This window comes from Ictalurus punctatus, unplaced genomic scaffold (assembly GCF_001660625.3).
Source record: "Ictalurus punctatus breed USDA103 unplaced genomic scaffold, Coco_2.0 Super-Scaffold_100046, whole genome shotgun sequence".
Classification (NCBI taxonomy): Eukaryota; Metazoa; Chordata; class Actinopteri; order Siluriformes; family Ictaluridae; genus Ictalurus; species Ictalurus punctatus.
In genome coordinates this window covers 2,870,633-2,897,172 of record NW_026521087.1, presented here as the reverse complement: position 1 = coordinate 2,897,172, position 26,540 = coordinate 2,870,633, and the positions used below count along the sequence as shown (strand labels likewise).

At 39.8% G+C, this 26,540-nt stretch overlaps 1 protein-coding gene across 14 annotated transcripts in view; it reads right to left on the bottom strand.

Annotated features, from left to right (window-relative positions):
• Positions 1-17,978: 17,978 nt before the first annotated feature.
• Positions 17,979-26,540, bottom strand: part of LOC108262091 (NACHT, LRR and PYD domains-containing protein 12) — a 32,207-nt gene continuing 23,645 nt past the window's right edge. For 6 of the 14 annotated variants that reach the window (XR_008394334.1, XR_008394336.1, XR_008394343.1 and 3 more), the window contains 7 exons: positions 22,790-22,970; positions 22,447-22,523; positions 22,269-22,306; positions 21,151-22,174; positions 19,816-20,977; positions 19,537-19,592; positions 17,979-19,240 (listed from right to left, as the gene is read on the bottom strand). The gene's annotated coding sequence lies outside the window, so the exon portion shown is untranslated. Of the gene's footprint in view, positions 19,241-19,536; positions 19,593-19,815; positions 20,978-21,150; positions 22,175-22,268; positions 22,307-22,446; positions 22,524-22,789; positions 22,971-26,529 lie in introns of those variants that run through there. The other 8 variants (XR_008394335.1, XR_008394337.1, XR_008394341.1 and 5 more) reach the window with 8 other exon arrangements.

Here is a 26,540-nt window from a genome sequence, read left to right as displayed (position 1 = left end):
ATAGTAAGTTATTGAAAATGTATTCCAAATAAGGACTAAGATTTTAAAACATTTACAAATACAAGCTAGATAAAACATATTTACAAATACACAGGACAATTTTGTTTTGTTTTTTTAAATACAATGTTGTCTATACCCAATTCCACAATGGGAGAGAGAGAGAGAGAGAGAGAGAGAGAGAGAGAGAGAGAGAGAGAGAGAGAGAGAGAGAGAGAGAGAGAGAGAGAGAGAGAGAGAGAGAGAGAGAGAGAGAGAGAGAGAGAGAGAGAGAGAGCACAGAAAACGTAGAATGAGATTCATGGACAACAGTATTACAAAGGATTTGTAACTATTTACCAAAATCCAACCTTGTGCTTGGCTTGCAATCAGACATGTCATGCACAGACCTTAAATACTGTGTTTCACAACAAAGTTATTTTCTCTTTTCAACAATCCACCTCTGCCTCTCAGCCTCATAGAATGAGGACTGCTGAAACTCTGCCCATGTCGTCTCTGCATTCATTCCCTGTGCCTGATACAGGGAGAGCACTTTAGAAGGACAGTAAATGTATTTGCCTGCCGCTCCAGGGAAACCAGTGTGGATATGAGGGCTATTGAGTCCTTGTTTTAGTGGCTGGTGGCAGAACCTGCACAGATGACCAGAAGGCCCTCTGCAGAGTATGCCTCAAAGACTTTCCTGGAGCAGTAGAAGTATTTAACATCACCAGCCTGCTAAAATAAATGTACAGAGGAGCCATCACCCATGTAATGAGAATTTGGCTGACCACAAGCTAAACAGGATCTAATTTGTTTTTTTGGTGTCTTCTCAACTGCTGCCTGTGTCAGAGGTACGTCTTCAGGAACACCACTAGCAGGTGGATTGAACAGAGCGGGAGGCTGTATTGTTCCTGACCACATCTTTTCTTTGAGGTGTTGACTTCTCTTGCAAAGAAGGATTGTCTTTAATGCTTCTTGCCTCTTCAGATGAGCCCCAAAGTAAATCACCTGATGGGCCTCTCCTGAAGGACACGTTTATTTCTCGCAGGGATTTTTTTTTCTTCATGCTGATGGCCTGAATAGTACCCATAGATATGAACAATTAACATAAATAAATATATAAAAAGAATTTACTTCGTTATGCATTATGTTTTGTAAAGTAAAATTATGGTCACTGATTCTTTTAAAATAACTTGACAGGTTTCATATTAGAGTAAAAGATCAATGACCCAAAATTTAATTATACAACTATTGAAAAGATACACATCTACTCTAATATATTCTAACTTAATCTAACATAATTGTGTGATCTGCTCACTTGTTACCAAAAGACTTTATTTTACTGTGTGTTTGACTACTGAACAAACAACAGACACTGAACAGTAGACAGTAGAAATTTCACTCGGCATACGTATAATGATATTCCTGAATTGACCCTACATATATAGTTTAAACCATTCAAATGATATTCATAATATACCGATGTTTCTTTTGAGTAAATAAGCAATTTTGTTATTTATATGTCGCTTTGGTTAAAAGCGTCTGCTAAATGAATAAATGTAAATGTAAGTGTATAGTTCACTTTACCTGCCGCCTAATAGCGCTTTTTATTCTCAGGTAAAATGATGAATGTTAATCGCTGTCTGGGGAAAAAAGAAATAAACAAAAAGAGATGAAAGCCGAAAAAATAAAGCCAATAAAGTATTAACTGGTTTACGAGGTAGTGGAGGCAATTCAAAATGTAGATCTTCAAAAAAAAAAAAAAAGAAAGAAAACACCAAGCTTCGGAACAGCGCCATGGAATCAACATGTGGCAAAGATATATTGCATCCATAGTGATAAGGACTACTACTGAGAATTAACTGGAGGAGTTAAGGATAACTACTTTCTGTTCTGGGAAAGTTAAGCAGAACTACTGTCAGCTAACTACTCTGGCAGTGGTGGGATTTGAACCCATGCCCTCAAAGAGACTGGAGCCTAAAATCCAGCACCTTGGACCACTCGGCCACACTACCGCAGGCCGGCAAACAAGAAATCTGGCATGGGCGTGACAAATGGGCTATTGTGAGACTCAAGTGCCTTTCGCTTAACCAGCTCTGGCAGAGACATCTAACCATTTCCAGCTGAAGACAGAGCTAAGGCGTGGTCTTTTGGACGTGATTCGTCTAGGCTTAAGACAGCATAGTCCACGGTCACATCGGTAGTGTTTGCGGAAGAGCTCTTCTGCCATGACCTTACATCCCACTTACGGTGGTGCTTGAAAGTTTGTAAACCCTTTAGAACTTTCTATACATCTTCATTGCCAGGACCTAAAACATCATAAGATTTTCATACAAGTATTAAAAGTAGATAAAGAGAAAATAATTAAAGGATCCAGACAAAAATATTACACATGGTCATTTATTGATGAAAATGATCCAATATTGCATACCTGTGAGTGGCAAAAGTATGTGAACCTTTGCTTTCAGTATCTGGTGTGACCTCGGTGTGCAGCAACAACTGCAAACAAACGTTTCCGGTAACTGTTGATCAGTCCTGCACGTCAGCTTGGAGGAATTTTAGCCCATCCCTCATTATAGTACAGTTTCATCTCTAGGATGTGGGTGGGTTTCCTCACATGAGCTGCTTGCTTCAGGTCCTTCCACAGCATTTCTATTGGATTGAGGTCAGGACCTTGACTTGGCCGTACCAAAACATTGACTTTATTCTTGTTTAACCATTCTTTGGTAGAACGACCTGTCTGCTTAGGGTTGTTGTCTTGCTGCACGGCCCACTTTCTCTTGAGATCCAGTTTACGGACAGATGTCCTGACAATTTCTTTTAGAATTTGCTGGTATTATTCAGAATTCATTGTTCCATCAATGATGGCAAGCCGTCCTGGCCCAGATGCAGCGAAACAGGCCCAAACTGTAATGCTACCACCACCATTTTTCAGAAATGGGATACGGGTCTTATGCTGGAATGCAGTGTTTTCCTTCCCCCAAACATAAGCCTTCTCATTTAAACCAAAAAGTTCTAGTTTGGTCTCACCTGTCCACAAAACGTTTTTTCGAGTAGCCTTGTGTCTTGTCCATGTGATCTTTAGCAAACTGCATGCAGGAAGCAATGTTCTTTATGGAAAGCAGTGGCTTTCTCCTTGCAATCCTGCCATGCACACCATTGTTGTTCAGTGTACTCATTATGGTGGACTCATGAACATTAACATTTGCCAATGCCAGAGAGGCCTTTAGTTGCTTAGAAGTTACCCTGGGATCCATTGTGACCTCGTGGACTATTACATGTCTTGCTCTTGGAGTGATGTTTGTTGGTTGACCACGCCTGGGGAGGGTAACCATGCTCGTGAATTTCCTTCATTTGTACACAACCTGTCTGACTGTGGATTGGTGGAGTCCAAATACTTTAGAGATGTTTTTTTTTAACTTTTCCAGCCTGATGAGCATCAACAACTCTTTTTCTGAGACAAACTTCCTTTTTTCATACCATGATACACTTCCACAAACATGTGTTGTGAAGATCAGACTTTGATAGATCCCTGTTCTTCAAATAAGACAGGGTGCTCACTCACACCTGATTGTCATCCCGTTGATTGAAAACACCTGACCATAATTTCCCCTTCAGACTAACTGCTCATGCAGACGCCAACAATGTCTGCACCATGCACGCTTCCTTTACAGAATGCGCTTAAGCAAGGTCTTTACAAGAAAAATAGGGTCCAAACCCACATGGGCTGTGCACAGCGGATTGGCAGTTCATCACCTTAACCTCTTGCTGACATAGCTCACGCATATGAAATTACATCCCGGTGTGTGGAGCAAAAAAGAGGTTTCAGTGCAGGTTCTTTGCCCCTGTCGTCTGGACTGCGGAATGCGTTCTGCGTTGACGGACCTCCAGAGACGCAAGAGCCTTACAGCAGCTGTGGCCAAAAAGCATAGAAATACAGCTCACGGTTGCAAAACACATAGCCACAGTGCTAGCTTTTCACATTTCTCTACCCTCTCTTGTGCTAGCTCAGGGACCTTTACAAAGCTTCCCATTTGTAGGCATGAGACAGACTGCAACAAAGCCAGACGTTGCTGGAAAGAGGATGCAAAGTGACAAGTTTGCGATGAGGATGGGATTCAAACCCACACGTGCAGCGCACAACAGATTAGCAGTCCATCACCTTAACCTCTCGGCCACCTCGTCCAAGGCCTGCTGCTTTTAAAGAAAACTATGCAAATGAGGGTTTAATGTTCGTTGACTAGATGACTACTTCTCAAATAGATTTGATTCAAGTCTTGAGGTATGAGCTGTGCCGTCATATAAACTGAAGGGTGACGATGCGGCGAGACGGCCCAAAGGTCTCACTGAACGGGACAATTCCATAGTTGAGCCATCGCAATGCAATCCAATCCTTGGGCGGCTAGGTACCGACTACCTATGGACTGCCCATCTCAGCGAGTTAAATTTCTTTGGAAAATGTAACTTCTATCCGTGACCCTGAGAAGGATTACGTGGTATAGAAGATGGATGGATGGAAATGTAACTTTTATCCTTACCTGGATATACACAACGACTGTGGAAACGGGGGGCATGAATTGGGACGTTCGTGAGGCAGCATGCTGTGGCCAAAAAGCGCTGAAATACAGCTCATGGTTGCGAAGCTAACCACAGTGCTAGCTTTTCACATTTCTCCATCTCTCTCAAGGATATTCAGCTGGCCTGCCGTATTCGCGAAGAATGCGCTTAAACGACAACTCCGTCTAATATACACAAAGGCTCTTTTAAGAGTCACTTCACCGTCTCAGAAAACAGCTAATTTCATTTCTTGGGCTGTTTGAATATTTAGAACGTGGTACAAAGAGAAGGGGACACATTTTATACATATATATATATATATATATATATATATATATATATATATATATATATATATATATATATATATATATATAATTATTTATATTTCTATCAACATATAGAAATATTTATTATTCGTTATTAATGAGTGAACTTTATTATGATAAGTATACTGCTATGTATATTACATAATGTTTGTTTTATAGATGATGAACAGTGCAGAAGAGCGGTGTATTGTCCTCATGTGAAAACTAGACAATGCACAGTAATAACGCCGATGAGCTGTGTCTGTGTACAGTAGCCAAAATCTGCCTTCTGTTCCAGGCGGCGTTGTGTCTTGTGCTGGATGGAGCTTGACTGCCCTCGTGTGTCCAGTTTAAATATTAGAACGTGGTATGGAGAGAAAAGGATATATATATATATATATATATATATATATATATATATATATATATATATATATATATATATATATATATATATATATATATATATCTGTGTGTGTAAATGATGTAAAAGGCTTTCTATCAACATTAGAAAAAGGTTAGTTATTAATTTTGTATTTTTATGATAAATATAGTGCTATGAATATTACATAATGTTTGTTTTTATAGAAGAGCCGTTAATTGTGGTTATGTCTGAACAATACAATGCACAGTGATGAGCTGTTTGGGGTCCACACTCCACAGTGTCATTTTAACACTTTAATAGAGTTCACATCAACTCTTTGTATAGTTGAAATTGAACACTACTCAAGTGTTAGTTTCTCAACACCAGTGTGTAGTGTTAGAAATTAATTCTCATAGGAGTAATTCATTAAATCTCATAGTGTTAATTGCATACTATTAAATGAGTTGCCTCTAACACTATAAAGTGTTAATATGCTACTGCACAATTAAAATAACATTTAAATGATTACAAATCTAAAAGGCAAATAAAGAAAAAAAACAGTTGGTTGCTTTATAATAGTTTTCTTTTTTCAAGGGCATTAACATTACTGACCCCTCAGGTCAAGTCTTTCTAAATATAACAATTGGGCACTATGTACTCTGTTTGTTTATTCTCATTAGAGCACTGCTGATCAAATGGCCTAAAGTGTGTCAGTTCATTCACAGAGATGACAGAAAACATATCTTTAGTTCTTCTTGCTAAGTCTGAGTTTCTTTTTAGTCTTTTTATTTTTAGACTGGTCAAAAGACCGATTAGTGGAAGTGAAATGATAGATTAACTTTTAGTTACTTGCTTTATTATTTGCAGGTGCTTTGTACAGTAAGACAGGGTAACTAATACTCAAAAGCTTGTTTTGTGTGTTAACATGTACAGTAGATATACATATTTTTTCTGGTCCTGTGTGACTGCAGAATGTAGTGTAGTTAACACATTTTTAACTCGAGGAGGTCACAGTTTGCCCAGACATCTTTTATTTAAATCTGTCAATCTGTCACCCACACGTCATTCTGGGGGACTAAGAGGAGGACAGATACATTTATTTATTTATTCATTTATTTATCATTGCTGTGTTTCCTCAATCGAGTGCAGAAAGAAGAGAAACAACAGAACTGATTTAAAATAAAAATATAGAAAACAATCTAATGTAAGGTTCTGATCCGGTTTGCTTTCAGCAGGAGAGCTGTCCTCTTTCCTGTTGCTCTTTCTCTTCTATTAGTCCATTTGTCCAGTCTGAATCGGTTTTGATTCGTTTCGAGACGATTCGGAGTCGAATAATTTTCTAGTGAGAGTCGCACACTTCCAAACGAACTAGACCGAGATGAGTATTTGATTCTCACTAGAAAGTGATTCGACTCTGAATCAACTCAAAATGAATCAGTCAAACTGATTCAGACTCGATAAAAGGACTATGAGATGTGATTAAGATATATATTCCAATGTTTTGCTTTACAATTCTACTGTGTGTGTGTGCGCGCACATGTGTTTTTCAGGAGATCGAGAAACTCTGACACAAGAGTACATCCTGACCATTGGTACTGTGTACACATCAACATACACACACGTCTCCATGCTGGACATCTCAGGAGCTTTCACACACAGTGCTAGGAATATCCCGGGACAGAGAAACGCACCTCCTAAGTGAGCAAGTTTAGCGTCAACCGGTGAAATTTGCTGTAGCGTGAACACTTCGCCTCTGTGAGCTTCACTCTCCGTCAGGTTCACTGTAATTAGACATAAAATGTACATAATGTTTATTTTTCATACATTTAGGATTTAATGTTTTTTTTTTACTCTTCGAGGAACAGAAATGATCTTTCGAGGCAGCTTCTTCATCACTACCTGCTCCGTTTGACTCAAAAATGTAACGACCGGTTTCAAAAAGTCACGATGTCTTCAGTTCCTGTGATTTTACTGTTGAATTTAAACAGGACATGTGAAATATTTTTTTCCTTTATGTTTCCTCTACTGTCTTTTTGCTGTGATCTTGAACACAGTTGTATTTTTTTTAAATAATACATAAATGATCATTCTATTTCTCTCACTTTCCTTGTCCTAATTGTCCTGTAGTTGTGTTGTGCTTCCCTTTATAAATGCATCATTGATGGCTTTAAGTAAGGTGAAAGAATAGGATGCAGTTTCCATAATGCAAATATTAAGAAATCATGAAGAACTAATGATACATGGATTTATAACAGACACGTATATGATGGAATGGAACTCCCATAATGCACCGGGGCAAACAAAACGAAAACATTAATAAAAACAACTGTTCAGAAGAGTTTGATTGAATAGTGTTTCCATAGTCCTACCATAAATAGTATAACTACTTTTTTATTTTTTTATTTATTATACAAACCTCCCCCTCAATGATGCAAGCCCAGCCCTAGAGACAATTCCGAGACAGCTTCCATATTGAGTGAATGGTGGAAAATTTGTCTACATCTAGAAGTGATTGTGAAACTATAGTAGTAATCTGGCTCAGTGTTACGTTACGGTACCTTGTCAGGAAGCAAGCACGGGTGGTGCTGAAACAGGAAGGCGAGGGTCAGGCTGAAGGCAAATATGGAAGACAGAAGAAGGTCAGGTGTTCGGGCGAACAGTCAACAATGGGCAAGGCAGGTAATCGTGGTCGAGAAACAAGTACAAAGGCTTGATGAGCGTCACAGATGAGAATTCTGAGCGTTTACTTCACGAGCTAGTACTGCGCGAACTTCCTCTTAAATGCTGTGTTAGTGAGTGAGTGCAGGTGTCCGCAATCAGAATTCCGGAAAATGTGTGTGTGTCTGGGAAGTGTAGTCCTCGTCGGCCATGTTTGTAGTTCGCGCTGCACTCTGGGAACTGTAGTCGCGAGTTCGCCGTGAAGTGACACTCAGGGAATGGTGGCTTGAGCCCATCTCCTTTCTCCACCAGATGTTTTCATTTATTTCCTTATTTGTTGGTTGACTGTTTTGTTTTTGCTATGCAGTATAAAAGACCAAAGTGGTACTTATAAAAAAGAAAAAGAAAGAAAAAGTCAATTACGTTTATAACAACAACTACAACAACAAAAAGTCAAATGGAGGAGATGTACATTGCTAAATTTTCAGTTCTACTTCGTGAAAAAGTAGGAGCGTAACAGGTTTTAATACAGTTTATAACTCATATCTATCTCTAATCAAAGCCTACATCTAACCAAACATTCAAAATAGTAACTTCCTAAGTCTTGAGAATGTTTATCAAGTCAGTGAAAAATAAAGCATTTCATTAGGACATCACCAGGTTAAATAACAGCACATACAACGCTTAATCCTAGCATGAAAACTAGCATTGGCTTTCTGTTTCTAGCTGCTACGACTCATTTATATAGGTGTTACGTTCTCCAATATATTTCTATTTGCTCTATGTGCCATTTGTATGTCTGTGCCGGTGGTGGGATGGGTTTCTTCTGTCTCCTCCCCCTTCTGTAGGCCCGGCACATGCATGCGTCACGTTCCGGCTTGCTAGTGGATGATCACATCTTGTCCACGCCTTCTCCGGCCTTGTGCGCTAGGATTGGTTGGCTGCACGTTTCCGGAAGTGTACTTAAGCCTCGTCAGTCTCCATCCCAGGACAGGTCATTGCCATTGCTTCGTGTATGACTATCTCGCTTGTGTATGACCTTATGCCTGATTCGACTTTGTTTATGCTCTGCCCGGTTACGATTCGAGTGATACTCTTGTGTTTATATGTACATATTATTTTGTTAATTAACACACTAATAGGCACCTGTGTAAATAGTGCATGGTTAAGAGTAGTTAGTAGGAAGTCAGCGCCATTTATGTTGATTCTCCTTTTCTCCTGGTTAGCTGGGGAGTAAGGGAAGACGGTGCATTTTATTTTGTTTTCTTTCCTTGTAAGTAAAAAGTCAATTACCATTATAACAACAACAAAAATTCAAATGGAGAAGATGTACATTGTAAAGTTTTCAGCTTCTTGTAAGTTTCTTTTTCTTGTTTAGTTAGTTTTCTTTCTGCACAGTTAGAGGGTATTTTTGTTTATTATTTTGGCCTGGTCGGCTTCTGAAGTGATAACCACTATAGATATATAAAAGGTGAATAAAACAAAGCAAACACAATCTTGGTCTCGCCAACCTTTTTTTAAAAAAATTATTTATTTATTGTATGTTGCGGCCTGACTTAGACCGTAACAGAATCGGGGGCTCATCCTGTGCTTTCCCTCCTTTCGTCCCCTTTGTCTTTCGGCGCGTTTGTCTGGCGGTTTTATCTTTGTTCGTTTTGATAAAAAGGCTGTGGTGCATACATTCCAAGCGGGTGACAAGGTTTTGGTTTTACTGCCATTACCCGGCTCTGCTCTCCAGGCTAGGTTCCCAGGTCCTTATGTTATTGAGTCTAAGTTGAGTGATACAGACTATGTTGTGAAAACCCTGACTGGAAACGAAAGTCTCGTGTGTGCCATGTGAATATGCTCAAGCCTTATATCTCTCGTACTACCAGGGATGTTGGCTCTTCAGTTCCTGTTGTCACGTCAGTAGCTGCTGCCTCTATGGGCGTGCCACTATCTGAGTATTCGCCTGAGGTGGATGGTCTCAGTTTAGGTAGTTTAGATGGTCTTGTTTTCCCTGTGATCAGTTTCCAAACTCTGAATGGCTGGCAAATATCCAGTCTAAACTTGCGCACTTGTCAGAGCCAGCCCAGGGTGATTTAATAAGTCTTTTAAAGAAATATCCATCACTTTCTTCTGATACCCCTTCTCATACCACTGTCCTCAGACATGACATTGATGTGGGTAATAATACTCCAGTTAAACAAAATGCTTACAGGGTTAATCCCACTAAACGTGCCATTATGACAGAAGAAACAGACTACTTGCTTGAGAATGGTCTTGCTGTGCCTAGCTGTAGTTTCTGGTGCTCGCCCTGCCTACTAGTTCCAAAGCCTGACAAAAGCTATAGGTTCTGCACAGATTATAGAAAAGTCAATGTTTTAACTAAAGCGGATTCGTTTCCCCTGCCAAGAATAAAAGATTGTGTTGACCGAATCAGAAATGCAAACTTTGTCACAAAACTGGACCTTCTAAAGGGTTACTGGCAGGCTCCACTCACACCACGTGCATCTGAGATTTCTGCATTCGCAACACCAGACGGGTTCCTCCAATATACGGTTATGGCTTTTGGTCTAAAAAATGCTCCAACTACATTTCAGCGGCTAATGGCACAGGTATTGGGAGATGTAGAGAACTGTGAAGCCTACCTCGACGATGTGGTCGTTTTTACTGACATCTGGGATAGTCAGGTATTTGTGTGTTAGCCCATGTGTTTGCTCGTCTAAGTTATCACTGTATGGGTTTAGCTGCTACAGTGCAGTGCAGAGTACATTATCTGTCCTTATGCTCTGCTCATATCATTTTCATGAAACTTATATATATATTCACAAACTCATATAGATATTTACACAACTTGTTTTCCTGCTCAGCATGAGAGGATGTTACTGTTTCAGTTTCAACTCATTTACTGGTTTAAAATAAAGCAGCATCCATTTTTCCTCACACTGACTGTGTGAACTTGTGCTTGGCAGTATTTTCCTGCACACCCTGTCTGATTGGCCTCACCTCCGTTCACTGAAGATATAAAATTACAAGCTGTCTTCTTTTATTCATTTGTCATAGGAATTTGGCATATGTGTTCAGTTATGTAGTGACAAATCGCTCCAAGGTGCAGAATTATTCAGGGCTAAAGAAAAGATCTTTGGGGCTACAGCCCTGCATGCCCAGCCCAGTTTATGCCCCTATGCTTGAGTTTGTTTTTGGATGAGAGTAGAGGCTTTTTTCTTGAAACCCTTCCAAACAACTTGTGGTAATGGATGTAGGTGACTTCGGATTGTAGTTTTGGAGACTTTCTGACCCCAAGACACAACTAATTTCTGCAATTCTCCAGTTGTGATCCTTGGAGATGTTTTGTCCACTCGAACCGTCCTCTTCAGTGCGTTGAGACGATATAGACACACGTCCAATTCCAGGTCGATTCATAACATCTCCAGTTGACTGGTACTTCTTAATTATTGCCCTGATGGTGGAAATGGGCATTTCCAATGCTTCTTCTATTTTCTTATAGACACTTCCCATTTTGTGAAGATCAACAACTGTTTGCCGCACATCACAACTATATTCCTTGGTTTTACCGATTGTTTACATTTACGTTTATTCATTTAGCAGACGCTTTTATCCAAAACTGACTTACAAATGAGGAAATACAAGCAAAGAGATATTATATCAAGCGGAGAACAATGCAAGTAGTGCTACTATACAAGATCTTTGAGGTCTAGAAAAGCAAAGTGTGCAGAGTAGAGGTGTAAGAGCCAGAGTATGTAGTTTTAATTTAATTTTTTTTATTAAGGATAATGTGGGGTTGGCATTTTATGGGTTGGTTAGGTGTTCACGGGGGAGGTGGGTCTTTAGCTGTTTTTTGAAGATAGTGACAGATTCTGCGGTCCGGATTGAGGTTGGAAGTTCAGTCCACCAATGAGAAACAGTTAGTGTGAAGGTTCTGGAAAGGGACCTTGAGCCACGCTGAGTAGGCACTACTAAGTGTCGGTCATTAATCGATCACAGATTACGAGAGGGAACGTAAGCCTCAAAGACAAGTGTTGAGGTAGGGGGTGCTGTTCCAGACAAGGTCTTGTACGTGAGCATCAAAACCTTAAATTTGATGCGGGAGGCTCCAGGAAGCCAGTGGAGGGACATGGACATGGTGTGACATGGGTTCTTTTGGGCTGGTTGAAGACGAGGCGTGCTGCTGCATTCTGAATCATCTGAAGGGGTTCGATGGAGCTGCTGGGAGGCCTGAGAGTAGTCCAATGCAGTAGTCCAGCTTTGATATGACAAGAGCCTGGACTAGTAGCTGTGTAGCCTGTTCGGTGAGATAGGGTCTGATTGTCTTGATGTTGTAGAGAATGAACCTACAGGACCATGCAGTTGTTGATGTGTGGTCTGTAAAGGTCAAGCCGTCATCAAAAATCAACCCAAGGTTCCTGGCTGTCCTGGGTCATTGTTATTAATGACTAAGGGAATGTGGCCTACGTGTTACCTCATATTTATACTATAGAAAATATCTTTGAAGTGCAAACAATATGTGTAACTGACATTTGGATATGTTAATGAAGTGAATTCAATATGTAACCAACATTTAGAATTATTACTTGAGCATTATCGTATAATCAATATTAGTTAAAAAAAACATAATCTATATGTATAATCAACAGTTAGAAGCATAATCTAAATCCATAGAACAATGTTTGATCAGGTTATATTCTGAGTGGATTTGAGTTGAATGAACTCTGTGTTTCAGTGCACAACAATTGTTCTTCTGTATTAGCTGTCTCCTGTCTCCACAGCAATAAAAACTGGCAGTAGATATTCGCATGCGTGAGTAAATAACTTTGAGGCAGATACAAATTAGGGAGTTAGGAGAGAGCCTCGGGAAAGGAGGTAGATATCAGCGGGGAAAACCGATAGAGACAGACAGATGCTCATTGAGGCCTAATAAGGGAGCCAAGGTCAAGACACACAAGCCTGTGTGAAACCTTTTTTTGTAAAAGAAACCTTGTCCCAATGAAACCTTTTCAAGAAAAACAACTAACTGTGCATGTTCCACAAATTTAAGATAACACATAGACATGAATATTTAATTGTGGCAAAAGAAGATTGGTCTATTTTCAACAAGGAAAAGCAAAACCCCACCTACAGAGACTATGCTGTGGAGATAGGTATATAAAGACATGTTTGTGTATGCATAATTCAGACACTCTGCAGACTGTCACACTTTATTGATTTTCAATAAAGTTTATTTACATTTTGACATCTACTAAACTCTCTGTCTCTGAAGTTTTTGACCTAGGCTAAAAGGTTGATTTTATTCATGACAATACCTTCTTTGCTAATATTTACCAAGGGTGGCAATATTAGTGGAGGGTGCTGTAAATATATTTGAATAGGTCATGTAATTAAGTACAGTATCGCGGTACTTCTTTGAGGTAGGCCTACTAGTTTAGAGTATTTCCATTCCAAGAACATTTCAGACATGTAGCTTTTTATTTTTTCGGGGTGCTGGTTGTTTTAGAGATCGTGGTATGCATATGGAAGCTATCGGTATGTCAGAGACTCATGGAACTTTCGAGATGGACTAGAGTAAAGTTTAAGGACAAGTTGACCGAGTATAATCAAGACAAGTCAGTGGACGGATTTGTTCCTTTACAACGGCTTCTCTGAAAAAATTAACAAGTGACCAAATTATATAAATTATATCCATACATACTCTGTATAAATCACAATATGTGGTATATCGTTATATTTAAGGTCTTAATTGTCATGTAAAAAGATGAATGAGGTACTAAAACATTACTGTATTGCCTTATTGTTGCCTGTGATTAGAATTATTTTTGTTTAAACTGATATAATGATGTAATAATTTTTTCAATCTTCTCTTTGGTGTCCAGGAAACGATGGAAGAAAGTTCAACAGAGGTATGTTCCTTTAGAGAATCTTTTGAGCAGTTGTTGGTAACTGTAATAAAATCTTAAGGAGGAATTTTGCAAATGAAACAACATAATGTGGTGATAGAAATTAATCCCAGATCTGGAATCATTATAAGTTAAGGCTAAGATAATAACTGATTGTAAGATCCAGTGTGATTGTTTGTAGAAAGTACTTAAACTGATGTAATGCTGCTAGATTAGATCCTCATGTCTGTTAGGACAGCTACATGTATGTAGGCTACAGTGGAGAAGTTCTATTTTACAAGTGGTGGAGACACAAGTTGTCAGCATGGTAGATGGGTGCAACTGTACAGTTTCATGGCGTCCCTGCACATTAATATAGTTATAGACTAGGTTCAGTCTCCATGATGAATTAATACTTAATACTCCAAATAGAAGACTAATTGTATGTTATGCACAGTCCAGACATAAGACCTCAGGTATCTGGACCATTCCATAGGCTGTGTGCTTTAGCACATTCGATTTGACATTAAATAATGGAGATTATATTAAAGGTTCTATATGTAAGAATGTGAAGCAATTTAAATGTATTAAATACTTTGTCACTAGAATTCTGTTTCTACCCTTCATTCTTTTTCATCTCAGTTTATTGGGATTTTGGGATTTTGGGACTTTATTGGGATTATTGGGATCATTGATTTCCTGTGAGTTATTGAGTTTATATAGTTATTTTGCTTAGTAATTTTATTTTATGCTAATCATATTCTGAGTCTGTTTTTAAAAATAAGAATAAAAACATTTATTTAGTGATGAAAAGAACCATAATGAGTATCAAAAAAGAACCTGATGAGGAGGGATTTTTTTTTAAATGTATGTGTATGAGAGAGAAACATTATATTATACTTACAGTATCTCACAAAAGTGAGTACACCCCTCACATCTTTGTAAATATTTGATTATATCTTTTCATGTGACAGCACTGAAGAAATGACACTTTGCTACAATGTAAAGTAAGAGTGTACAGCTTGTGCAAAGTGTCATTTCTTCAGTGTTGTCACATGAAAAGATATAATCAAATATTTACAAAGATGTGAGGGGTGTACTCACTTTTGTGAGATACTGTATATGTGCAGTTCGCTTGGCTAATAGCTACACACAGAGAAACAAGGGTTTTCTGAATGTTAGAAGCTTTAAACTCTTTTAATGTTGACCTTTATTTTTTCATGCTGAATGTGCTGGAACTCAGAGCCTGAAGAACAAAACATGCATTTTAATCTCATAATTGTAGTTTTAGACTTTACAATTTAGCAAGTTTGAAGCTGCTTAAGCAACTGAAATATTCCTGCACAGGAAATTAAAATGTTATATCCTTTCACTTAATAAAAGTGGTCAGCTAAGCCTGGTAACTGTTGTGTTAATTTTGTAATGTACTGTTATAATACACATTTACAATTGACTTTGGTTGGTATCAGGAAGTCGGATAGTCCCTCGTCAAAATAATGGTGGTGAAGTGTCTATTTAAAGTTAGACTTTAACTCATGATGATTATATTTTGAACTTGCAGCTGGACGATATTCATGAGGAACCAGAGAGTGATTCCTCAGAATCTGAAGTATCCAGCTGCACAGTATTAGACCCAGATTACAATCCAGAACACAGTACGTCATCATCCAGTGATGTGGAAGATTTGAGCCCAGACAAAGGTTCATCGCATAAGAAACAGTCCAGTAAAGAATATCTTGAAGGTCCAGACACAAATTTGAGTGATGATGATCAGCAAAGAGGGAAGTGCACCATTTAAAAAAAAAAAAAAAAAAGAAACAGAATTTATCTGAAAAGACACAAACAACTGGAGATAAACAAAACAAATAAAGGCAAATCAACTGTGACCCTAAAAATTTGTACAAAAAGGGAAGACCAAAAACGAGCATGGGATAAAAGACATTATTGCCTCTACTGTGGCAAATCACAATTAAAGATCTCGAGGTATTTGGGGAGAAAGCATATCGAGGTCAAAGATGTGGCATATGCCTTCAGCTTTCCATTAAGATCAAAAGAAAGAAAGGGTCTTCTGGAACAGCTGCACAATAAAGGAGACTTTAAATACAATTCCAAAGTTCTGGAAAAAAGCAGAGGACATGGTGACCTGGAAGCAGCCGTCTGATAAAGCTTCTCTTAAGGACTATTTGCCTTGCCCATATTGTTTAAAATGTTCAGAAAAAATGACCTGTGGAGACATCAGTCCTCGTGCAAAACTAACAAGTCATGTGTGACTGATGAAAAAATAAAAACTAGACGGGGGAGAGTACAAAGTCGTGCTGCATGCCTGCTTCCTATAGCAGCTTCCTTAGACGGATGTCAGAGCATCATCAACATGAGACAAGGTGATGTGTCCTTTCACGTCAGGAGTGATTCTTTGATTTGCAAATACGGAGAATCACTTTACGCAAAACATGTTCATGTGAAGTCTAAGCACCAGAACGGTGCATAAAGAATGAGGGAGCACTTACCCAAATGAAAAGCTTACAGCACCTAGTATTCCCATTCAGTCTCCCAACCAAGTTCTAACCAGGCCCAACTTTGCTTTCGAGGTCAGATGAGATGATTTTTTAAAAAAAAATGTATTATTAAAAGTATTCAAAAATTCCATTAATTCCATTATATTACAACATAAATATTTTTCACATTAAAATACATCAGAATGTATGTATATTTTTTTAACAATAAATCCTAACTTCATAAACATTTATTATTTAGATCCATTGTAATATTTATTTTTTATGGTATGACTTTTTTTAAACCTACAACGTTTCTATTCCTGTAATGATAAAATTACGCTTGTTGTCCTGGCACTTTCCATTGTAAATCATTAAAAACCTTACATACGTCTGGCGTAAAAACATTATTATAATCATCCATTTTATTTTCTTGTTTGGAAAAAAAAAGCATTCTACATATCTTTCCACTTTTCTTTTAAACACACTCTACATCCATTACAATTTGTTTTCTCTTTGAAAATTGTTTTCTTCTCTCCCACATTGCACTTTTTATCAACATCACAAGCAGATTGATCAGTTGTGGTGGTGTGTGTGTGTGTGTGTGGGGGGGGTTCTTTTCTTTTTTTACTAAAAACACTTTTTATCCACTCCTAACATCACCTTGTTCCATTCCATGTCTTTCTCATGTTGTTCCCCTCTCAGATGTTCAATTATTCTCTTACATTTCACATTAAAATCTTTCAATTCTTTGCAGTGTAAAAACACTTCATCATTACATACTTTACATGTTGCACTTTGCTCCATTCCGATTTTGTTCAGTAGGACATCTGTAAATATGACTTTATGTCTGATAAAATACTCTAATTTAGGTTCTCTAACTTTGTTTCTATGGTCATCCCTTTCATATTGTTCCATATACTTTCTTCTTTAAGATCTTTTGAACTTCTGTTGCCAGTACTCATTAACAACAGATTTTTTTTAACTCCATCTCTAAAAAGGCTATAAAACATTTTCACTGTACATTCTTTAAAAGCACCCAGTTTTTCTCCCACGTTCACATAGACCTCTCTTCCTGTTCCCCCTCCTCCATGTTTTCAATTCTCTTTATCCACTCTTTGGGTATTGCTTTTTTGATCACATCATACTTTTTTTTTTTTTTAATTATTATTTCTTGTCTGCTAAAATCCTCTTTCGCCTACTCAATTGCATCTTCTATACACTGTACTGGTGAAAGCCCTTCTTTAAATTGATATAAAACATCTCTAACCCTTGTGATTCCCACCTCCCACCATTTCTTAAAAAAAAATCTCTTTTCCTTGATTTAAAATGCTGTTGTTTAAGAATAAAGGCTGATTTAAAATGTTCTCTCTCTGAAGTGCTTTCTTGCTTGTCCATTATTAAAATCATCCAGTCATTTCAGGTTTCTGCTCTGTGCTTCATGCTGGCACTTTCAAGTAACTTTGTAGGCTCAAAGCGATCGCCACTAGAAGCAGGTATGTCGAGTATCACTTCAGATATGGAACTGTTCTGCCGCTGACACTAATTAAGTGTCCGTGGATTTCTATGAAACCGGACTTTTCTTTATGAAGTTAAAAATAAATAGAAAATTGTGCTGTTGTAGAGTTTATAACATTGCAATGCGTTAGCATCATTAACAAATAGAGAGAGATAGAGGGGGGAGAGGGAGAGAGAGAGAGAGAGAGTGGGGAGAGGGGGGAGAGAGAGAGAGAGAGGGATTTGAATTGAATTTGAATTTCAAAAGCCTTTTTATTTACATGATTTTAAAACTACAATGACCTATTTCGGTCCCACAGAGTCATTTCAAATAACACTAACTAAATAGGCAGGGCAGGGCGGCCATGTTACAGAGAGAACAATCGAACATATACATTTCATTTGAGCAGCAAGCCAAAGACCGTGATAGACACAATGCCTTATAATAACATAATAATAACAACAATGTAACTCTCTTGGCACTCACACACACACACACACACACACACAGAGTGCGTGGAGCAGACCGTGCTGGTTATCAGACTCCGCACTGCCAATTTTCCATTAACACTTCATTCCTTTCACACATGAGCAACAGCACGGGTCAGTGTTGCCAAAACAATTACATGAGAACCTGATGACTCGCTACATTGTGTGTACACACACACACACACACACAAATACACACACACACACATACACACAACCATGCATGCGCACACATTTTTCCTGGTGACCGAGCTATAAAGAAATGAAACACAGAGAGCTTAATGAGATGAAAGTTGGCCGGTTACCTAGCAACTAAACAGGTAAGAAATGGTGTAACCGTCAACACGTACGTGAAAGAGAGAGAGACAGAGAGAGAAAATATTCATTTCTGATTGGCTAAGGTCCAATACTAAAAGAAGTATATGCTAAAATCATATGCTCATCGTGAAGTCATAAAAACACTGTTGCTAGGCAACTGAGAAACATGTTGCAGTTGGTAAGGCGGACACTTTAGCTAGCTGGACCATAGCTATTAAGATGTTAGTAAGGATGTAAAGACGGAATGATGGTGGAAACACAACAGAGCTACAGGAAATAGACATTTCACTCAGATTTGTAAATAAATTACTAAGAAAAGACAATGCATTGCTAAAATTACACTTTAATTACACACAGCATCAACTGCTAACCAAACTTCTGCTAACCAAACTTTCTTGTAGAAACCTCGTATAAACACAGTGAACGTTGGAAACCATTCGAAAGTACCATATTTTATGATGTTAGAATGTAACCATGGCAACAAACAACTAACATAAAGGTTGCTGTTTACATTTCACCATGGTTGTTAAATTAAACTATCCTCAAATCTTGAGGTGGATGGGCTCCATCAGCAGATCGTCACATCAGGCTCCGCTCTTGTCAGGCAGGAACAGGAACCTGACACAGCTGGAGACTGGAAGGTGACGTTTTTTCCAGTCTTCAGCTGTATTTTGTTTATTTTCGGTGTCGGTTTTCCACCGCCTTCGTCTGAAAACACAGATGAAATAGAATTCACACACTGCAAGGACACAGCCAGGTTCTGTTTTACACACACCTGAGAGGAGATAAACCAGCTGAACTTTCTAATCTTACATTAAACATCCAACAAGCAGCTTTCGGGTCACAGTGAGACATTAATGACAAGTTCCTGTAACGCTTCTTCTGTTTTAAACTCGAACCTGAGGGTGACGACGCCATCTCGAACTAAAACAACTTCTATCTACAAAGCTACAGTGCAGAAGAGTTATTTGGACGGGGGAGGCTGGGGTATTTCAGTGTAGTACCTTCTGCTCAAGGATCAGTCGTCTCATCTAGGCCTGCGTGAGCTTGTCCTCCTAGTCTGCGCGTTAAACGCAGTCAGTGAAACCGGTGCGTAGTGAATGTGTAGAGAGAGACAGAGAATAAGAGTGAATAAGTTCAGACGTTACTTTAACGTATCTGTTATCTGAGTAATGAGTGCCTTGACCTCCAGTGGGGCCTGGCGAGGTAGGAAGTGTGAGGTTAAACACTGTGACTGTAAATAAACACTGAAAAACAAGTGTTGACTCCGAGCATGCACTTACCACAATTTCCAGCCTGAGCCTATCGATCTCGGCACACAGAGCTGCCTCTCTCTCAGCGTGCAGAACGTCCAGAGCCGCCTCTCTCTCAGCGTGCACAGCGTCCAGAGCCGCCTCTCTCTCAGCGCGCAGAGCGTCCAGAGCCGCCTCTCTCTCAGCGCGCACAGCGTCCAGAGCCGCCTCTCTCTCAGCGCGCAGAGCGTCCAGAGCCGCCTCTCTCTCAGCGCGCAGAGCGTCCAGTGCCGCCTCTCTCTCAGCGCGCAGAGCGTCCAGAGCCGCCTCTCTCTCAGCGCGCAGAGCGTCCAGAGCCGCCTCTCTCTCAGCGTGCACAGCGTCCAGAGCCGCCTCTCTCTCAGCGTGCAGAGCGTCCAGAGCCGCCTCTCTCTCAGCGTGCAGAGCGTCCAGAGCCGCCTCTCTCTCTCAGCGTGCAGAGCGTCCAGAGCCGCCTCTCTCTCAGCGCGCAGAGCGTCCAGGGCCGCCTCTCTCTCAGCGCGCAGAGCGTCCAGAGCCGCCTCTCTCTCAGCGCGCAGAGCGTCCAGAGCCGCCTCTCTCTCAGCGAGCAGAGCGTCCAGAGCCGCCTCTCTCTCAGCGGCAGAGCGTCCAGAGCCGCCTCTCTCTCAGCGAGCAGAGCGTCCAGAGCCGCCTCTCTCTCAGCGTGCAGAGTGTCATCTTCCTCAGTTATGAATTGTCACTGAATCAATTCTGAGCCGGTGAATTTACTGATTCACTGTATTAATTCGGAACAAGTTTGAAGTACTAATTTGCTGTATTAGTTCCAAACTGCTTGATTAACTGATTCACTGAATCGATTCTGAACTGTTTAATTTACTGATTCACTGTATTAATTCTCTGTTCTGTTTGTGTAACCAGTTAAATGAATCAGTTCTGAGCTTGCCCAGTTCACCAATTTATCACTTTTCTGTTCCCGACAACTAACATACCTCACCAATTTATTAGATCGGTTTTAAGTTTGATTAATTTACTAATTTATTGTATAGTTTAAGCGTTCTGAAGGAGTGTGATTCACAGGTTCAGGGTAGGAATACTCTGCTCTAAAACTTCACTTGAGTCAGTAATTTGATAGAGATTCACTTGGTCAGTTCTGAACTGTTTGCTGTGCTGATTAACTGTGCTGATTCTTTGTTCTGAACAACTGATCCAGATTCTGTGTAATGAATCAGTGAATCCAATTAGTTCAAAATATGTTCAAAACCGATTCACAGACAGTCAGACTGAAGCAAAATCAATCAACTCACTAAAGACATTCTGTCTATAACTAGTGGTGTGTGTGTGTGTGTGTGTGTGTGTGTGTGTGTGTGTGTGTGTGTGTGTGTATACCTGGTAGGCATCTGTGGCTGAAGCCGCGTATTTCTCCACCGCTCCTTCCACAAACAGTGCTTTCTCAATGTCCTCTCTGAGGACCAGACTCACTGAGGCGCTGCCCAGGAGGTCAAAGGGCTTCTCTTCGTAGATCTCGATGAAAGAGCATTTACACAGGAAGCTCTTTGCTACTGCAGACTGCACGTGCACACACACACACACACACACACACACACACACACACACACAAACTTACAATACTGTGTAACGTGACCAGAACATCCGGCTGATAAAATCCCAAAATGCACTGCAACAGATTAGTGTCAAATGATGTACCTTAGAAAATGAAGATTACCCATAATGCACTTTTAATGTAAGCAGTGCACAATTTAAAACACAGAGGTGACCTCAGTGATGACTGCGGTGGGTCTATGTACAAGTGGGCGGGCTTATTGACGAGCGGGTGGTCTGTGGACGAGTGGGTGGGCTTATTGAAGAGCGGGTGGTCTGTGGACAAGTGGGTGGGCTTATTGAAGAGCAGGTGGGTCTATGTACAAGTGGGCGGGCTTATTGACGAGCGGGCGGTCTGTGGACGAGTGGGTGGGCTTATTGAAGAGCGGGTGGTCTGTGGAAAGTGGGTGGGCTTATTGAAGAGCAGGTGGGTCTATGTACAAGTGGGCGGGCTTATTGACGAGCGGGCGGTCTGTGGACAGGTGGGCGGGCTTATTGACGAGCGGACGGTCTGTGGACGAGTGGGTGGGCTTATTGACGAGCGGGCGGTCTGTGGACGAGTGGGTGGGCTTATTGACGAGCGGGTGGTCTGTGGACGAGTGGGTGGGCTTATTGACGAGTGGGCGGGTCTGCTGCCGTGTCTACAGACAGGAGGGTGGTGCAGGTAGCGTGTTTGATGTGAGGTTGAATGTAACAGCTCACCTCCGCCCCCACTCTGATGGGATTACTCTCATGAGGGATTACAAACGCTCAATGCTACGAGGAATAACACCACGCAGCTGATCAGAGAAATCAGTCAGCTCGTTCGGCCCTAAAACACACACACACAGGGTTTCATTAGCATTGTACACCAACATGCTGACGGATCCTCAGTGTGTGTGTGTGTGTGTGTGTATAAAACTCACCCAGCATGGGAAAGGTCTTCCCTGAACCCGTCTGTCCACTGCATCGGCGGGAAAATAAGGAGGAAAAAGATCAATCACTCTGACACCAGATTTAGTTTGATATATATATAGTTTTGAAGCTGACTGATTATTGCGAGTAAAGAAACTGCATGTTGCTCTGTACAGTCTGGAGACTCACTATGCAAATATCGTGCCATTGTAACCATGCGTGCACGACTCCACAATGTTTTTAGCGACTAAGGAGAACATGTATTCCTGCAGGACAGATAAACACACACACAGCAGTTAAAACAGTTTACTCTTAAAAAAAAGCCCTAAAAACACAAAAACATGATAAAGCTGAAGGTTTAAATAAACCACAGTAATACTAATAAAACCTTTAAGACCATAAACGTTGAATCTCTTTTGGTGAATCAAACTTACTGAACTCGCCGGTATGATTCACTTCAGTGAGTTGACTCTTTTAGACTATTTGTTGTAGGTGTTTTGTTTGATTCACTCTTCGCTTTCGCTCCTCTCACCTGAGTCGCGTCCATGTCCGCCACGTGATCGTAGGTGAAGTTTCGCGGCTTGGGTTTGGAGTTCAGACGCAGCGTGTGATCCGAGGTCACCGTCAAACATAAATCCTGGTCTCCGTCTGTCCTCAGCCGGCCTTGGGTCAAAGGTCGCACGCGGACGTACACCTTAATGGATTCTTCATCGCTGTTATTGAAGAAGATAAAATTTTATTTTTTTTTAAAGACACGTTTATTTTCAAGATTGACCAGAGACAAATGTGCAATATGCACGTCTCAGACAAACTTTCACATTTCACCAAGTCATTGAGCTAAAGATAAAGTTTAACATTTTTCTAGAGTTCTGTTTTTATATAAAGAAACACAACTGTCCAAGAAATGATTCACTGATTCACTGATTCAATCCTCTGAACTGGCTGATTTAGTGATTCATTCAAATGATTCAAGTTCAGCCCTTTAGCCATTTCCAAACGAGATTTTGTGCGCATCGCAAATCGCTTTTTTTTTTTGTGTCCCTCAAATCTTTGTGTTATGGGACAATGAAATGAAACTTGCCAGCCAGCTGTTATTTTAATTCCACAAATAATTGCAATTGTATGAAAAATCAGAAGGTCTGCGCGATATGACAAAAACATATCGTATCGCGATACTTCTATGATACACGATGCGTACCTCGATATACAATTTAGTCTGCAAAACTGTCTGCAAAAAACAGCAGCAAAATAAAAATAAAAAAAGTTTTCTTTAATGTAGACAGAGAAGAGTGTTTATCACATCAAATAAACAGCATCTATTCAGTACCGTTTAATTTGTAATGATCAAAAACATAAAAAAATACATCGCCGTACCAACGATATCTCAGAAAAGTGTATTGCGTAATCATTTATCACGATACAGATATTATATTGATATAATCGCCCAGCACTAGACGGAATGATAGGACACCAAGTAACCGCCCCTACACGGTGACACCCACGGGTCTGCGAGAGACCGTGCAGACACTTTACAGAAAGTCACGGCCCACGTGTTTGAGATGTTGTCATGCCCACCAGCGGTTCCCTGATTTCTTAATTTTTTTTGCGTGAATGACATTTTCCTACAATGTTGGTATTATCGACATAGAATTTATGCGCTCAAGTGAAACGAAAAAAAAAAGGAAATGAAAAAAGATTGTGTCGACGTGGGAAATTTTATCGATAGTCTGCATTTCCATCAGCAATAACGGTAAATATTTCAACGCTCTAAACCTTTCTTCAGAAAAATAAGAAGTCGTCCTTGGATGGAAAGATTAGTAACGTGTGAAACTTCTTGACGCGTCTGATTTACTGATTCACTGAGTCAGTTCACTGAACTGTTTGATTCCCTAAAAGTTCTTTATCTAATCTTGTACCAGCTAATTTCACTCCCCTTATCTTAAAGGTTAAATCCAACATTCAGAGTTGGGGTAACCGCCCCTTTCTCTAATTGGCAGGGTCAATGTTATTAAAATGAATAGATTACCGAAGTTTCTTTTCTTATTTCAGGCTTGGGAAAGCTTGTTTTCAAACAATCCACATCAGAGAGGAATAATATCTAAGATTTATGATTTTATTCTGGCGTTAGGTAGTGAGGCGAGTACCAAAATTAAGAATGCCTGGGAAATGGAGTTAGGAGTACAGATAAGTGAGGAGTGTTGGGAACGTGCTATAGGGAGGATACAGTCTACCACTTCCTGTGCTCGTCTTGGACTCATACAATTCAAGGTTTTACACAGAATCCATTTATTTTATCACCCTTTATTCTTTCTTATTATTATTGTAGTATTCATATTAGCATAAGATTAGGAAATAATTTCTAAAAAATCTCAGTCACACCTTCATGCTAACTCTGTACATGATGTCAATGGTGCACTGCTCCTCTCTCTCCATAGATACTTACAGGGACCCTCGACTTTAAGGCTTTCTACTGCAAAAGCAGCTGCTAAAATAATAATTTTGTGCAGATGGAAAAAAGTATTAGGCTAAGCAAATGTTCTGAGTTTTTTTCTAGCAGTTTTTGACATGTACATGTATTTCATCAGCACTGCTACGAGCTTATTTTTTCCCCCGTAACATTAATATAGCCTAATTCTCTGTTTACTCAACAAGACTATAACTTTATTCTCAGTTCCTCTCCTTAATTTCAGTCACTTCCTCACTGAAACCTATAATCAGAATAACTCCAAAGCTCAGGACCCAAGTCTGTACTCTAAATCATGTGTCTAGAACACAGGCTCTGAACTCTTATCTAACACATTTGGTGTTTTATCTGCTCTAAAGCACCCACCTCAGCTCGTGCAGGCCGCTTAATTAGCTGATGACTTGAATCAGGGGAGTTTGGTGCAGGTTCTAATTGAACATCCTCAGGAGTGTAAAGAAGCCTCTCTCTAATATCTTTCTTACCGGTTCAACTCCAACTTCATCACCACCCCAAGAAAGCACTGCATGTTAGTAGTGTTCAGGATCAGTATCTAAACTGATAGTCTATTCACACACACTAGCACTACTACACTTAACATCCAGTATTTCCTTCTCTAATGTAGTGGGTTCATAATAAAACTGCCATATTAAATCATGAGCACCAAAAGTCATGTTTATTCTCATCACTGCTCCTGTGTAGCTTAATATGTTCCGTAGGAGGCCTCAACTATTTCACTCGAGAATATCCACAAATAGGGAAGAAGATTACAGAGATAAATGTAATGTATACATTATTACATTAAAACAACGATTATCAACGATTATTATGTTTTAGGCCCACTGCTCTGTTTTAGGCCCACTGCTCTTTACTTTATATATGCTACCCCTAGGTCAAATTATTCGTAAACATGGAATTAGCTTCCACTGTTATGCTGATGATACACAGTTGTATGTTTCAGCGAAGCCAGAGGACAGACAGAAGCTTAGTAAAGTTGAGGATTGTGTAAAGGACATTAGACATTGGATGTTAATTAACTTCCTTCTACTTAATTCTGATAAAACAGAAATACTTTTATTAGGCCCACGTGTAGCTAGAAGTATTCTTTCTGATCACATGGTTACTCTGGATGGTCTTTCTGTTTCATCATGTGCAGCAGTTAAAGACCTTGGAGTGATTATTGACTCCAGCCTATCATTTGATGCTCATGTAGATAATATTACTAGGATAGCCTTCTTTCATCTCAGAAACATTTCTAAAATAAGAAACATTGTCACTACATGATGCGGAAATACTAGTTCATGCATTCGTCACCTCTAGATTAGATTACTGTAATGCCTTACTGTCTGGATGTTCCAGTAGGAATATAAATAAGCTCCAGTTAGTCCAGAATGCAGCTGCTAGAGTCCTAACTAGAACTAGAAGATACGACCATATCACACCGATATTATCAATACTGCATTGGCTCCCAGTAAAATCTCGCATTAATTATAAAATACTCATTAACCTATAAAGCACTAAATGGTCTCGCGCCACAATATCTAAGCGACCTTTTGGTTTTATATGATCCGCCACGCCTACTTAGATCAAAAGATGCAGGCTATTTAACGGTACCTCGAATAGTGAAGGCTACAGCAGGGGGAAGAGCTTTCTCTTATAGAGCTCCACAGTTATGGAACAGTCTTCCTATTAGTGTTCGGGACTCAGACACAGTCTCAGTGTTTAAGTCTAAGCTTAAAACGTATTTGTTTACTCAAGCCTACCCTGACTAGATTCTGTTCTACTTTCTCCCTCTCTCCTTTCGCCGAGCCCCACACGAATT